Source organism: Podarcis gaigeae, assembly GCF_964106915.1.
Source record: "Podarcis gaigeae genome assembly, chromosome: 12".
Classification (NCBI taxonomy): Eukaryota; Metazoa; Chordata; class Lepidosauria; order Squamata; family Lacertidae; genus Podarcis; species Podarcis gaigeae.
The window spans coordinates 19151747-19167202 of record NC_139688.1 but is presented as its reverse complement, the minus strand read 5'-3'; the positions used below and the strand labels follow the sequence as shown (position 1 = coordinate 19167202).

General features: G+C 40.3%; 1 protein-coding gene across 4 annotated transcripts in view; it reads right to left on the bottom strand.

Annotated features, from left to right (window-relative positions):
• Positions 1 to 15456, bottom strand: part of NRP1 (neuropilin 1) — a 125785-nt gene that overhangs the window by 106047 nt on the left and 4282 nt on the right. The window lies entirely within an intron of this gene.

Sequence of the window (15456 nt, the reverse complement as noted above, 5' to 3'; positions counted from 1 at the left end):
AGCAACCAGCATCAAAGAGGGATGTCATTTCTGATCCTGAAAGTACTACACAGCCACCATGACTAGTTGCCATTGACAGATTTCTTAATCTAATCTCATTTTTAAAGTTAAATTGGTGGCTATGATCACATATTGCAGTAATTCATTCCACAGTTAAGGAGCACTTCCCCTTACCTGCCTTCTCCTAACATTCAGGTGTTACCCTAGCACCTGGTATTTTTTCTTTCACGCTATGGATAAATTTTAAATATCTTTATTATTTCTTCCCTCTTACTCACCTCCCCATTTCAAATTAGGGGTAGTGTGGCTAACACCCAATTCATTAATACAATCAGTGCATATGAGGTGTATGTGTTTAGGACTTTTTGTCTCAATGTGCAAACTTTTCACATTTAATTTGTTCCCACAAATCTCACAAGATCTTATAAGATAGCCATAAAGATACAGGGAAGTAAATTTGCATAAATATCCTCAAGCATGACATATGATCTAGTCTACAATGTGTCTTCCTGGTAACTGGCTCGCAGCCCAGGCCAGGTGTCCCTTGATCTTCAGAGGCCCAGGTAAAATGTCTCTTTGCCACATCTCATGCTTAGGCACTGACTATAGGATATAATATCACAACTCTGTCCAGAATCTTATTAAACTCCTTTTCTCATTTAAGTTGGGTCATTCTACCCATCAGCTGCCCCACCTCAGGTAAACCTATACAACCCATTCCACAATTATCTTTACATAATGATCACTAGCCATATACTCCGAATTTCATCCAACATATTTATCCCCTAGCCCTCATCAGCCTAAAACACAACAGCAGAACTGCTTTCAGATAGCTGCTCCTACTTATCTTGTTTTCTCATTTTCTTCACTTGGCATTTACTTTGAATAGAATCCTTTGGGTCAGTTTAAAGAGGCGTTAAAATGCAGGGGAAAGAAGGGTGTTTTTTTTAAAACAAACAAAACATTTACACAGGCAAGAGTGAAACCTACATATGACACCTTTTACAACTGCTCTGAGAAGCACCCCTCCTCCCTGCAAAAAGAAAAAAAACAATATTAGAGGGTGCGCCAAAGTTGATCACTTAGCAAAATAAATAAATAAAACTCTTAACACACACAAGCAAATCCACACCAAAGCAAAACCAGACATGTCATTAAAACAAAAGAAACCGCACAGTGGAAAAGAAGCTATGTGCCAGATACTTCCAACCAGGAGCAGCCTTTCGAGGGAAAAAAAAGTAATGGGTCTACAAGTTCAAACTGCCCAAGATGCCTTTAAAGTGATCCCAGTCCCCTCCTCACATGAGAACACTACCATTACTGTGTCATTGCTGTTAGGTTCACAGTTCTCTGGGGGAACACTGCTAATGCAGAACGGACTAGTTCCATAAAGACAATAAGCACTGTACTTGAAATTACTTGCAAATGGGTGGCATTTGCCGCTCCGTTTTCAGTTAGAACTGAGCCTTTTATACGCTCTTCTCTTAAGCAGTAACATGTCTCCTATGGATAGAATTACCACTTCATTTCTTTTGTTTTGCTTTGTTAGTTTAGATAACTTTTCCCCCTCATCTTTTTTAAATCACTACACATTCCAAATTATTGGTTCCCTATGCATTAACAAAGATAAAAGGATTTTTGGTTGTTGTTGTCCAGAACGTGGAGAACAGCTGCAGCCCTTTAAAAATGCCCTACGTTGGCAGAAGGGGGCAACAAGAGACATGCCCCATTGTGGGGTCTGCAGAAAGAATGACTGGTGGGCAACTTTCCCCTCTGCACAAGCAAGGAAGCAACCTTTTGAGAACCAGAAGGAGTGGCTGATGAATACCCACCCAAGGATATTTCACCAGCTTGCATTACTTATGCATCCACCCTGAAGAGGAACAGCCATCTATCTGACCTTACCTGCCCAGCTCTAGACTAGGGATAGAGAACCCAATCAATAGATGAATAAAAAGGCAGCTGTCCTTCAAAATTCATGCTTCTCTCAATTTTCTAGCTATTCAGCCAAAAAACATACGTACTGGGGAAAGTGTGCACAAAAAGGGATGGAAATGTGCAAATATGCTTTGTATTACAGAGAACTTCTTGCAAAAATGCATATATTAGGATAGGTAAAGGGACCCCTGACCATTAGGTCCAGTCGTGACCGACTCTGGGGTTGTGGCACTCATCTCGCTTTATTGGCCGAGGGAGCCAGTGTACAGCTTCCGGGTCATGTGGCCAGCATGACTAAGCCGCTTTTGGTGAACCAGAGCAGTGCATGGAAATGCCGTTTACCTTCCTACTGGAGCGGTACCTATTTATCTACTTGCACTTTGACATGCTTTTGAACTGCTAGGTTGGCAGGAGCAGGGACCGAGCAACGGGAGCTCACCCTGTCATGGGGATTTGAACCGCCAACCTTCTGATCAACAGGTCCTAGGCTCTGTGGTTTAACCCACAGTGCCACCCGCGTCCCTATATATTAGGATAAGTGCACACAAATAGTCATATGTATTTTGATGGGAGAGTTTCTCAAAATAAAATACATAAAAGAGTTTGGAACCTGGTACACATAGGGGGTGAACTGAAGTTAAGATTGGGAAAATAAAGGGAAAGAGCAATTGGCAGAGGTGGAAGGGATGACAGATTATTCCCTGTCTTGATTCTGTGGTGACATTTAGATGAGCGTTTATGCCCTTGTGGTGGTCGCTGCTTATTTGCTGGTGTAACAAGCCTCTAAATGCACTGGAATCTCTCCTCTCTCTCTCTCTCTCTCTCTCTCTCTCTCTCTCTCTCTCTGTGTGTGTGTGTGCGCGTCTGCTGCTCATCTCCAACCACAAAGCAGTGTTAAGACTTTCACTTTTGCACTTTGTCTCTAGGAAATATTTAAGAGAAGTTAGAAAAGTGCTTTGACTTATAGTATTTGGCAGCCTGTTTTGTAATAGAATAGCTCGCATTGTCTATTATAAATCTATGTACAGACATTCTGGATTTGAGCCCAGATATGAATATACACATTGATAAAAGTTTGTAGGGCTGTGACACAAAATCCCCAAGGGTTTTGTGGGAATGTCAAAAAACACTCAGCAACTGGGAGATGTACCTATTGAGAAAAGCCATCTTACGTCTCTCCCTTAATTTTTCTTTTTTAATGGAGATGGATTTGAATTGGGAAAGAGAGCTTTTAGCTAAAGAATTGCCTTTGTATAGCTTTTCCAATACAGTATAGAATTCACAACTCATACCTGAGCTTAGAAGTAACAACTTCTTTGCCATTTCAGTGTCATGAAAGGTGGTGTTTAGTGTTGTAGGTGGATACAGCTGTGCAAAGAAGTGGCAAAAGAATGCGAGTAATAGGCAGGGGTGCAATGCATAAATTAGGAAAATCTTCACAACTTGTTCCAGCAATGGAACAAGCTTTCTAGATGATACTGAGCATCACTTGAAGGACTCTGTTAAGGATAGGATATCCTGAGTGATCCTTGTTAGGAAATATATAGGAGAGTTCTGGTTGCAGAGAATGCAAGCTTCCCTAAATTGGACAGTCTGCTACAGGGACAAACCCATGTTTTTGGTAGATGAGAAACTCACTGCATGATGATCCTGGCCTCCAACTTAGATTGTAGGTTCTAATAGAAAATATACCCAGGAGGTTGGGCAATTTGCCACAGAGATGGAAAATCCATTCACAGGATCGGTCCATAGATCTTGTTAACCCTGTGACCAGATATTTCTTTTTCCTAATGGTAGCAGGAAGGCATTTGGCATTTCTGTTTGAATAATTGTTTTCTTATTTAATGTTAAGAACTCACCATTACTGTGAATACAACCAAGAGCTACCGATGGGACTTTAATGAAACCATAAGCCAACGGCAGACAAAAATCACCTTGAGACTTTGAATTTCAAAACATTTTGTAAGACTTTGCCTGAGTTCAGCTCACTCGTTTGAGTAAGCTCTGAGGAATACGATATTTAAATCTCAAATAAATAGCTTTAGAGGAACTTTTCATGTTCTTTTGAACCATTCCCATAGCTGGCAAATACATTTGGTTTGATATCATACCCCCTGGATCCTGACCTAAATACTACATCCAAGTCAACTAAAGGGGAAAATAGTATTAAAAACTTTTAAAATTCTTTTTGTCTGCCAAATCACAGCCTCCTGCAATCAGGATTGATTACAAACAGCCAATTAAGAAGCATTTGGAACATGATCTGAACACTAATCCTCTCTCATGTTCTTTCTTATACCTAATTATCAGCCTTAAGATGGCTATTATAGCTTAATTGCTAGATTTACTTCTGGAACTCCTGCAGAAACTGATATATATGTGTGTGCATGTACAATATACACTCCTGTTTGCAAGTCTTTGTGCATATTATTATATAATACTTACACATAGAGACATAAAAATAGAGAATATTGCAAAGCATATTGTATTTAAAGACTATTAACAACATCAAATAACAGATTAATTCTGTTTATCAACCAGTACAATGCAGACTGATTCCTTGTAATCATCAGCAGGCATAGACTGCAACAAGTTAACATTTTAAGCAAACAAACCTCTTTTTTTATAACATGTGGAGAAAAAGGTTGTTTAAATTAAATCAACACCAAGAAGCACAATCATATGAAAGGAAGGGTTCCAATTACTATATATTTCAGTTTGGAAAGAGACCCTGACCTTTCATTCTTGACATCCTTGTTCGCACCAGGCCTTGTGTGGTCTATATTATAAACATCAACTTAGTCTTGATTGAAAGTATTCTTCTTATACCAATTTAACACCAACCTTTCCTGCAGCTCCATTGATTATGGGCAAGTGCACTAATATAAGCAACATACTTGTGAAAAAGAAGCGACGGTTACAAACATTACAGCCAGCACAGTTGTGTTTAGGCTCTGCCGAAATCAATCAGATGATGTGAGTATGCCAGTTTAAGTGGTCGGGGAGTTATTAAATGCACTACTACCGCCATATTAAAATATTCCTTGGCTCATTCATCTAAAACAAATGAAAGAAAATACCTGCTGAAGTAGGAGGCATTCAGGGACAGTAGTTGGCTGTAATTTGCTCAACACTTTTTTCCTTGCAGAAGTTCAGTGTAGACAAGGCTACTCAGCAAAAAGCCACTTAAATAGTTTGACAATGGAGGCTTTTCACAGCGGGTAAAAGCTTGGATGAGCAACAAAAGAGTGCTTATTAAAGGCAGTAATCAGGAGCACAATATAATTCCCAACATCTTTCAACTCTCTTTTACACTCAGAGCCATATGAAAATTACCCTGAACTATCTTTAGAACCCCTTGTCTTTAGAAGGCAAGCAGACAAGTATTTGCCCTATAAAACAAGGGCAAATACTTCTATAGTCTTTTTAATGATCCACTAGAGTCTCCTGTTATCTGAATACCTTATGGGCTATTAATCTTTCACCGCAATATTTCAGGGTAAGAGGAAGAAATAAACCCTTAAATAGATGTTAAATGTTGGGTAGGTGAAGATGTGCATGTGCAGAGAAACAAGATCGTGACAGCAAGCCCTGCTCCACATCCCATATTCATCTGAAGGTTTCATGAGGTATTGTACAAGACAACTCAGTGTGCACACTTGCTAAAGTATGAGACCAGGCATAGAAAGCCTGTGGTCCTTCAGATGTTGCTGAACTACAGCTCCTATCCTCCCTGACCACAGGCCATGCTGACTGAGTTCGATGGTAGGGCACCAGGTACAATAGGTCTAAGTCTTAAATTACCAAAGTTCTAGGCAGTACCTGTACTTTATCTCTCAAATGAGAGGTGTCCGTTTGCCTAAAAAAAACATACTTTTAAGCCTGGAAGCTCTTCCTTGTAACCCAAAATAGTTCTGACTATTGCAAAGCGGCTGAAAAGACCCTGGTTCCAACTGGATGTATTTCAAGGATCAATGAGGACATAAAGTAGGGTCTAGGTTGAAGGTCTTACTAAGGTGGTATTTTGTCTGCTTATTTATCTGAATTTGTTACTTGCTCTTCACTGAAAGGTACCAGGGTGGGATGCATACATTCAATAAAACATATTAAACAACATGAAAGCATCATTTAAAACCATAATTAAAACACTAAGATTGCAACAATGAAGAAGTAGTGTCCAAACTTTTTTTCAAAGAGGGCAAGATATGATTTAAGTGAAGGGCCGTGAGGGCCAACCAAAGGGCCAACCGAAGTTGTTGTGTCTTGACTAACCAATGAAAAGAGTTTAATGACAGATGCAGCTCCAAGGGGAGGGAGTTCCATAATGAAGGGGCCATCGCAAAGAAGGCTTTTGCATGTGCTATTAACCCTTGGCAGCACCAAGAGCAGGATCTCTCCAGCTTAACATTTGGGCAGGTCTATACAGATGGAGGGTATTTGAGGCTAAATCCTCTGGAACTTTGTACTTCCAGAACATAGAAGATGTAATCTGCTTTCAGTCACCGAATGAGACAGCAGGCTCTGCACTTGCAAAAAGGAATACAATTTGTTGAGGACCATGAATTTTTGAAAGACAATCATAACAGCAGCAAAATAAAATAAATCCAAGCATATTCATATAGTCATGATAATAATGTTTTAGCTGAGATTCCTGCATTGCAGGGGGTTAGACCAGATGGCCATCTACAATTCTATTACGATAATCCTATTTAGAATGAGATTCACACGAAATATGACTTTATGGAGTTGTATTCCATTCCACAACAGCATCAAAGCATAGCAGCTTTGAAACTGCCTTCAACAGCAGATGTGGGACTCTTAAAAAACAAAAAACTTTAAAGTACTAAACAATAGCAACATACCATATATATTATTGTGGACAAGTAAAAAAGATGTTGCATGAACTCTGTTACTATCAACAGCCCAACTTTAATCTCATCAAATCATGAAATCGGGTTTGTTTGACAGGACCCGTTTTCTAATTTTTAAAAAGTAAGGTTGACTGGCATTAATTACATTTTGTGTATGACTTATAAATTAGAGTAGTGGTAAGTAAATGGTAAGGACAGGGCAGCTATGCTGCACAAAGCAGATTGCCTGATGAGTTGGGCACATTCCAGCAATGTGCTGTATATAGTTAAACGTACAGCCCGGATTTAATTTGTAAAATGAGAGGTGGTGGAATTCAAGCATATCTGATATTTATGCTCTCTGCCCTAGCAGTCTTGTCAGGGCCACGGGGAACAAGGTTCTTATAGGGTTATTCCTTAGAGGGTCTTAGAAGGCTCAAGTCTGCTGTTGTGAATGGGGCAGCTGTCTGCTGCAAGAAGAGGTTCCAATAAAATTCTCCAAACTCTGGCTTGGATACAAGCTTCAGGGAACTAAACAGATCACTGATAAAGAGGGCAAGACAGAGAAATTATTCTCTGTCTCAGGTTGTGGTTTTTTTAAATGAGCCAGGGAAGAATTCACAGTTCCTATTTGCAAAAGTTTCTATAAACCCAACATTAAGAAATATATATATAGCATGGTGGCGAACAGCATAAAAATTAATAAAGAACCTGCCAACATAAAGTAAGTACAAAATACATCACAGATCAGATTAATATATCTACATCGCTGAATCACCTCTCAGGGTAAGCCAGCATGAACAGCTGAGTTTAAAGTAGGTGCCTAAATGTCAATATTGGAATCACATTCCAAAAGGAAAGTGATGCTACACCAAAGGTCTTAGTGAACATATGGGGAACTTTGGGAACAACACTACTAAGAGTGTCCTGGCTCACCTAAAGCTGTTCACCATATGCTGAACTCTACATGGCTCCTCTTAACCCATATTCTTCAATAGCAGTTTGGCAAGGGATCTGGCCTTTAATTGGTGAATACACCAAGTGTTCCTGTTTTCCAGAGACAGTCCTGGAATTATGAAAGCCATCCTGGCTTCTGATTTGATCTGGGAATGTCTGCATTTCCGCACCAGCACCGCTGCCACTGAGCTTGGCAGGAGGATGAGTCAGCACTTGTCCTGAGTGATGGCAGTGGCTGAAGTGGCGGCTGTGAGGGGACATCCTATTGCCTCTCCAGGGCCACTGCTGCTGGCCTCCTCCCTTTGGAAGCTCAGAGAGCAGGTGAGAAGGAGGAGAGGTTCCTGCTGCCACCAAGGCCCCACCTTGCGTGACACACTGGCTCTGAGGTGCAGGCAGAGGGCAGGGCTGCCCTGGGTAGGAAGAAAGGGGGAGTGGAGATGAGTGCAAGAAGTCTTGATTTTTTAAATTTTATTTTATTTTTTAAAAAGCTTTGTGTAGCCATGTCTAATCTTGCAACTTTCTAAAATTGACTTATTGATGTGTGTTTTTCTTTTTGTAAATCTACAAAAGTATAAAATAAAACCGGGATTAAGGGTTTTTCTTAGATGGTGTAGACTGCAGGCATAGGCAAACTCCGGCCCTCCAGATAGATGTTTGGGACTACAATTCCCATCATCCCTGACCACTGGTCCTGTTAGCTAGGGATGATGGGAATTGTAGTCCCAGACACCTGGAGGGTTGGAGTTTGCCTATGCCTGGTGTAGAGCTTGTGTGCTATTGATGTAGTGGTGGTAGAAATGCTCGGGGGGGGGCACCAAAAAGGGAGGGGGGTTGAGGAGGGTCAATTGGTGGAGGTGGTGGGAATGAGAAATGTCCCTATCTTCATCTGAAGCATGTTGGAGGGTTTGACAAGACAGTGAAATTACTAATGTACAACACAACTTTCTCCTTTCAAAAACCTATACCAGGACCAGAGCCAATTCCTTACTTGATGGGATTCAGACTTTTATGGATACTGGTTTACAACAGAATTATGTTATCCATATTTCTGCAGGATGGTAAATACACTGAGTGGATTTCCTGTTAATAGTTAGAACTGTAGCATCTGTTTTTGATTTTTAATCCATCTACTTCTATGTAAACAAACATATTTTGTAATAGCTTTCTCCCCTACTAAAGAACTGTAATTGATAACAATCCTTGTACAGCTCTAATCTCAGCCATGTAACTAATCCCTGTTAAAACCAATTTAAAGAACAATTAACTATCAAGCCCTTCTTTCTACACTTTCAATGTTTCCAAATCCAAGTGAATTTTCTGTTTGAAATGATCTGACAACAGAACATGCACACTCAGTAATTGTCAAACAAGGATGATATTGCTCTCTGCATATCTAAATTATGGCCACTGAAACTAGAGTAACGAAAACTTCGGTGACATTATGCCTTTGCAACTCCTGTAAAAAAAATAAAAATGCTGTTAACTCTGGAAATAAGAGTCAATAATTTGTTAGGAAGGAAACCGCTATTTGGCTTTCTCCATTCACCCCGTCCACCTTTCCAAAATGTTGTCTTCTGAAACTTCACATTCATTTTCTTAATGTTTTTAACCTAGTGTCTGTGAATTTTTTATTGCTCCCTAGCTGATGACATCTGATCTGAATGTAACCACACACCTCTTTGCTCAGCGGCATTTGTCACAAACCATTATAAATTATCATGCTGATAGTTTGCATTGCTGGGAAACCGGAAAAGTTCCATAAATTCAAAGCACTGTGAATCAGCGGCATTCTTGTTTATTATCCAGATATAAAGTTTTACAAGATTCAGGATAACTACATGTACGCAGTAGGACATTAGCACAAACAAATGGTAGAGTATGTAGAGTTTCACCCTGAAAGCATTTTAAACTGTCAACAAATGTGGGAGGGAAGGGAGGTAATAAGCTCATGTTTTATCTTTTCCTCCATTCATTTTTAACTATATTCTGTTCACCAACATAGACTATTAATAATAAATATGTTTGCAATTACATACAGTAATCACTAGGCACATCACATTCATCTGCTGCAAAAAGATCCCAAATTTTGGACTCGTTCCACTTAAAAGCAGACATGTAATTCCAGCTATTGTTCAAAGCGGTACAAAATTACATTATCTTTTTTTTTTTTTAAAAAATCTTGATTATAATATGTTACACTTAGGATTTTTAGGCTTTGAGTATGTTATTCCACACACTCTATTGATTACAGAGTATTTCTTGGGTTATTCTGTCCTCGTTTTTAATAGTATGCTTAATTAATTACGATTATAGCTTTGTTCCTACAAATGATGAAAGATGACCCCCTTGCTCAAAGAAACTTTCAGCACGAGAATTATATGATGCATAATATCATGAGGTCATTGAACTCATCCTCCCTGTGGAATATATTCAATAGTTAAGGAACGAAATGGATTTCTCATAGTAACATTTATTAATCCTGAAATGTAACTACATCTAAAACAGTAAACAAGGCGCTCGTGATCATCTGTGACATAGTAATTATAAAATATTGGGGCAATTTTTATTCACCACCTTCACCTCATGCCCTTTGTTTTTAAGTTGGGATAGTTCTGGTGGTCTAATGGTTCATTCCTGTACATGCCTATTCAGAAATAAGTGTTGTGGAGTTGAATGGAACTCACTCCCAGGTAAGTGAGAATTGATGTGGAACCTAGGAGGACTTAAGACCTTTGTCTTAAGTAAGGAGAAACTAAAGCCTCTTTTCCTGGCAAAAAAAAAAACCAAAAACAAAAAAAAACTCCATTTAAAACTTGTATTGCTTTCCTCCATAGATCTTTACATGGAACTCCATGCTGTGAGATGAACCTCAGACCAATGTTTGCCTCAAAATGCTAATGCAGGAGCACAGAAAGACATCCATAAGGGAGAAAGCCCTTAATTATGCTTATTTATTTATCAACAGATTGTCATCAATGCCTCATGCCTCTGCAAGCAGGATCAAAACCCTGCTTTCCGCTGAAGCAATTGTTTACCTGCCCCACATATAACATCAGGTGCGGGGCAGGGGTCATAGTTTGCCCAAAATGGCCTCAGAACCCAACTGGGGAGACCTGGTAGACCTAATGAGGCCTCCAAGCCAGAGGTTCTTCCTGTGAATTTGTATACATTTTGCCAGTAGCCATATGAGAGAGATGTAGTAGTGCCTTCCTGGAGGCAGCACTGCAATTGTAGGAACAGTGATGCCCCCCCATATTTTTAATTTTTTTGCAAAAGTAATCTGTAGATCTACTCTTGCAATCTCATCAGAAGCAGTGTGTATCCACATCAACTGCCACCACTAAGAGCTTTCATACAGTGTCCTTGTAACTCTTCAGTAGAGGTAAAACATGAATGGCAGAGGCAATTGAATCCCAGCAATACAACATTAATTTTCTCCAATACATTTGTATTTCTGTCAGATTTCCTCTCTCAGAAGTATTAATTTGTTACCTCTTTCTCCCTGCAGATAAATATTCATTTACAGCACTGCACTTTAAAAAAACTAAAACAGTGATTGAATGGACTGAACTATTACACACTTGCAGCTGTGACAATAAACTGAAAATCTAGAGTTAGGAAATAAAAGTTTGCTTAACACTAAAAATCCCATGACAGACTGATTGGTACATTAATCTATTGCCTTACCCAAGATTTGGTGAAAGGAATATGAATTTCTCAAGAGAGTAAGGGACTCTGAGACCTAATACAGTTTCAAAAGTTTCCTATGAAGAAATAACTTTTCCTGAAAATATGGTCCTAAAGGGTTTGACACAAATCTCCTCACTCAGAGTTAATGGTCATAGTGTGGAAGTCAAAGTCAAAGAGAGCACAAATAACACAGGAAGCATTTAAGTCATTCAACAAAAGGTCAATTTAAACTGTTCTGTCTAGCTAAACTCTGCCCATAAAATTACCCCCATCCTTGCCTGACAACGAAACTGCCCAATTAGAGAGGGAAAGATACATTAATTAGACGGGTTTCAGAGACTTGGATTGAAAGGCACAAATACTCTGCTGAGAGGAAGAAACATACTTTGCCCAGAGGCATAATTCACCTATGACAAGTTATAGAGGTTTTAGGTATATCAGCTCTACACAGACTGACCTAATGGTTGCAATATAATACACCACTCCCACTGCATTTATTATTATCATGCTATATTAGTGTGTAAGTTATCTTTGAACAAGCGTTTCGCAAGCACTAAAGGATTAAAATATCTCCCATTTTCTTCTCTGAACTTCAGAAGAGAATAAGATTCACATGCAAACACCTCTAAGAGTCTGTTCATACAATCAGTTCCATCGTATCTTCACAAACACAACATCTAAAAAAAAATATGATATGAATTTCAGAATGGGTGGCAGGAGTTTGGGTTCAGAATATGAACCCCTCCAGTTGTGAAAACTGACACATAATGATGAGGCCTGCCTCATCATGAGGTTTACTGCCCCACCACCCAGCCCTCCCTTTCATTTCCTCCCGACTCAGAATTGAAGAAAACATTTCTTGTGAAGGTATAGGGAGACAAGCGTAGGGAGACAATGAAACCTTGTAGGTGTCTCCTTGACTGACCTGGACTTTCCGGAACATGCTTAGCAGCAACACTTCTTAGTAGAGTGGATGGGACTTGGCAGTTTTCTGTGCCTCCCAATTAAATGAACAGGGGTGAGAGGCATAGCAAACATACTACATGCCCTATTATGTTAACAAGATCTGCTCTGTCTCCAACAAGCCCATCTTGATATCAGTTCTTTCTACAACACAAGGACACATTTTGATTGAGAGCTAGGAACTGGCAGGGACAGCTAGAGTGATACTCTTCATGCTTCTTTCTTCCAAGGCCTTGGATTGTTTGCTCATCATTTGTAGGAACTCACTATTCATTTATTTCTATTTCTAATCCACCCTACCTAGCAATGGTTAAACTGGCTTCTAGAGCTAGTCATCCAAACCCGTTTTTAAAAGATCAACAAGCTACTGCTCCAATATGAAGGAGGAGTCGTTGCATGCAGAGGATGGTGAAACTTTTTTGGCACCGTTTGTTAATGTGTCCTTGGTTTTAACATTGCTGTGGCATGCAATTAGTTATCTCTGCTTATATGAAAATAAAGTGAACCGAAAGCAATGATGAAATGTAATAATATTATTAAATAGTTACAATGATCCTGTTCTAATTTTTTTTATAGCTCAAAACGCCAGCTTGAAGAAATTGCTATTGTTTTCTCTCTAAGGGAAAGCTGTTGTCCAGCTGGAAAACAGCCTCTAAGGACAACTCTTTAGGCACCCTCACATTCATATTTGATGCAAGAGGTTCTCTGTGGGGTTGCAGCAATCATGAAAGAAAATAGGGTAAGAGTGAAGCCTTGAAATAAGCATGGTCCAAGCAGTTTCTCAAAGACAGGGTTTCTGGAATTCTTCCAGAAAGAATCTCATAGCCACTTGGGGATTACCTGTGGCATCCAGAGTTGTTAATCCAAGCTCTAAAAGAGGGCAGGGCAATATCTTGCCTTCCAAATGCTGGAATCCAACACCCTTCAGCCCCAGTCAGCATGGCCAATGGGTAGGGATGATGGGAGTTGTAGTCCAACGATATCTGGAGAGCTACAAGTCCCCTGTTACTTCTGTAAGACTGTGAATAGAGAATAGCCTTTCCCCCCACCGTGAGAAGCCAATGTGGCTAAGTAGCAAGTTTATACAAGCTCATATTCTGACACAAAGTCACTGGAAGGCCTTGTGAAAGTCATCACTTTTCATTCCCATCTGTAAACTGGGACTATAATCTGCATATGTTGCAGAGTTGTTTTAAGCATTACAAAGGTTCGGCTGAAGGATTCACAGCTTGAGATGGTTCAATCCTCCTGGTGCACTACTTCACATGAGGAACTTCAAAATACTTCCACTGAAACTTGTGTTCTACATTAGAACTTATTACCTCAGAGAGCTCTACTTATAGGCCCAGGTGCAGGGAACCCACTGCTGGCAGGACCCAAAGCATGGAAAGATAAAATAAACATACCAGACAAACATCTTGGGTTCAAACAGGCCACAACTTTATTGGTTACAAATGCAAGTAGACTTTGGCATGGGCATCGGGTATGTACCCTGATTCATCCATCCCGACTGCTGGTTGATTATTTTGCAAGGTTGATCCTAGATTAAGAATCCCCCTATAATGTACATCAAATAGGGACGATCCCTCCAGGACAGTCATTGGGTGTGTGGGTGGGTGCTATGGGCCCATCACACACTGTCTGGGCATCCGGACTGCATCTTCCATTGGACCCCTTTAACGGGGTACCCTCAATTTCCTGAAGTAGGGGTGAGGTGGGCTCTCAACTCCCACGCCCCCAAGACTAAGGATCCAACCCAGTGCCTTATCCGCCAACAAGCTGTGACACCAGACGGCCCAATTTATCTGCAGGCAAATTCTTCCCTGGCCCCAAATACGACAACTGAATATTTCCATAGCAAGGTCTTATGCAGGACCTGAACCTGCCCGCTCATCTTCAGGCAGGACCATATGCTACATGGGGTGGGAGGGTGGAGAATCCAGCTCCAACCGAGCTGATTGATGAACCTGGGTGAGGCTTCTTTATACATCCAGTGAGCAGAGCTAAGTAAAGACTAGGGACTGAAGCCTTCATTCAGCTCCACCACACAAAACACATGCCCTTGCTTGCCTGTGATAGGTCGGTTAAAATGCAGGCCCCCAGCAACCTGTGCAAACAGAGGAGGGAGTGTTGTCCCACAATGATCGTGCAGGGCCATAAGATCATCCTCAGCTCAGACTGCATTCATGCCAGGCCGCAGTCACCACTCACCATCAGACAACAGTAAGCGATCCTTCTCACAATATATTTTGACACAAGGCAAGAACTTAATGTGCAGCCACTTTTATGCTCATGAAAACAGAGTTCTGTGAAAAGCCTGCACCATTATAATCAGAATTAATCACGGTAAAGCCCTTTATCAGGGATTGGGGTGTTGCTGGACTACAGTTCCCATCATGCCTCATTATCAACCACACTAAGGGGTTGGAGTGGGTTGAAGTGTCTTAGCAACATGTGGAGGGCCACAGGTTCCTCATTTCTGTTCTACACAATACCTAGCAGTCTAACTTCCATACGTTTTCTTCACACTGCCTCACCAACTCAAAATGAAAAACAACTTCTGTTAATATTAGTTAAGAAAACTGATGACTTCCCCTCGATGCCACACACGTGTTATCCCCAATTATGGCACTAGCACAGCAAAACAAAGCATGTATAGTTGTCGGGCTCTTAAAATATATTATAATGCCCCATGAATGTACAGCCTCTCCCATCAAACAATACTGAGTGAACTGGAACTTGCAAAATTCTAAATAACCACACGTCTTTTGCCTTAAGCATCAATACGTTTCTAAGCAACTTCAGAACATTTAAAGCAGTGGCACAATCATGAATGCAGAGGCAAATGCTTATTTCTCCCCTACTGTTCCTGCATAGGCGTTCCACAACCTTCAAGTCACTGAGCGGCTTAGGGAAAAGTTCCAGAGGAAATAACTGCTAATGGATCCATGTTTCCAACAAAAACGACACAGCGGGATTACAAGATTATATCTAAAACAATCTTATATAGTGCCTGACATGCAGTAAGCACTTGCTTTAATATCTTTACCACAAACAT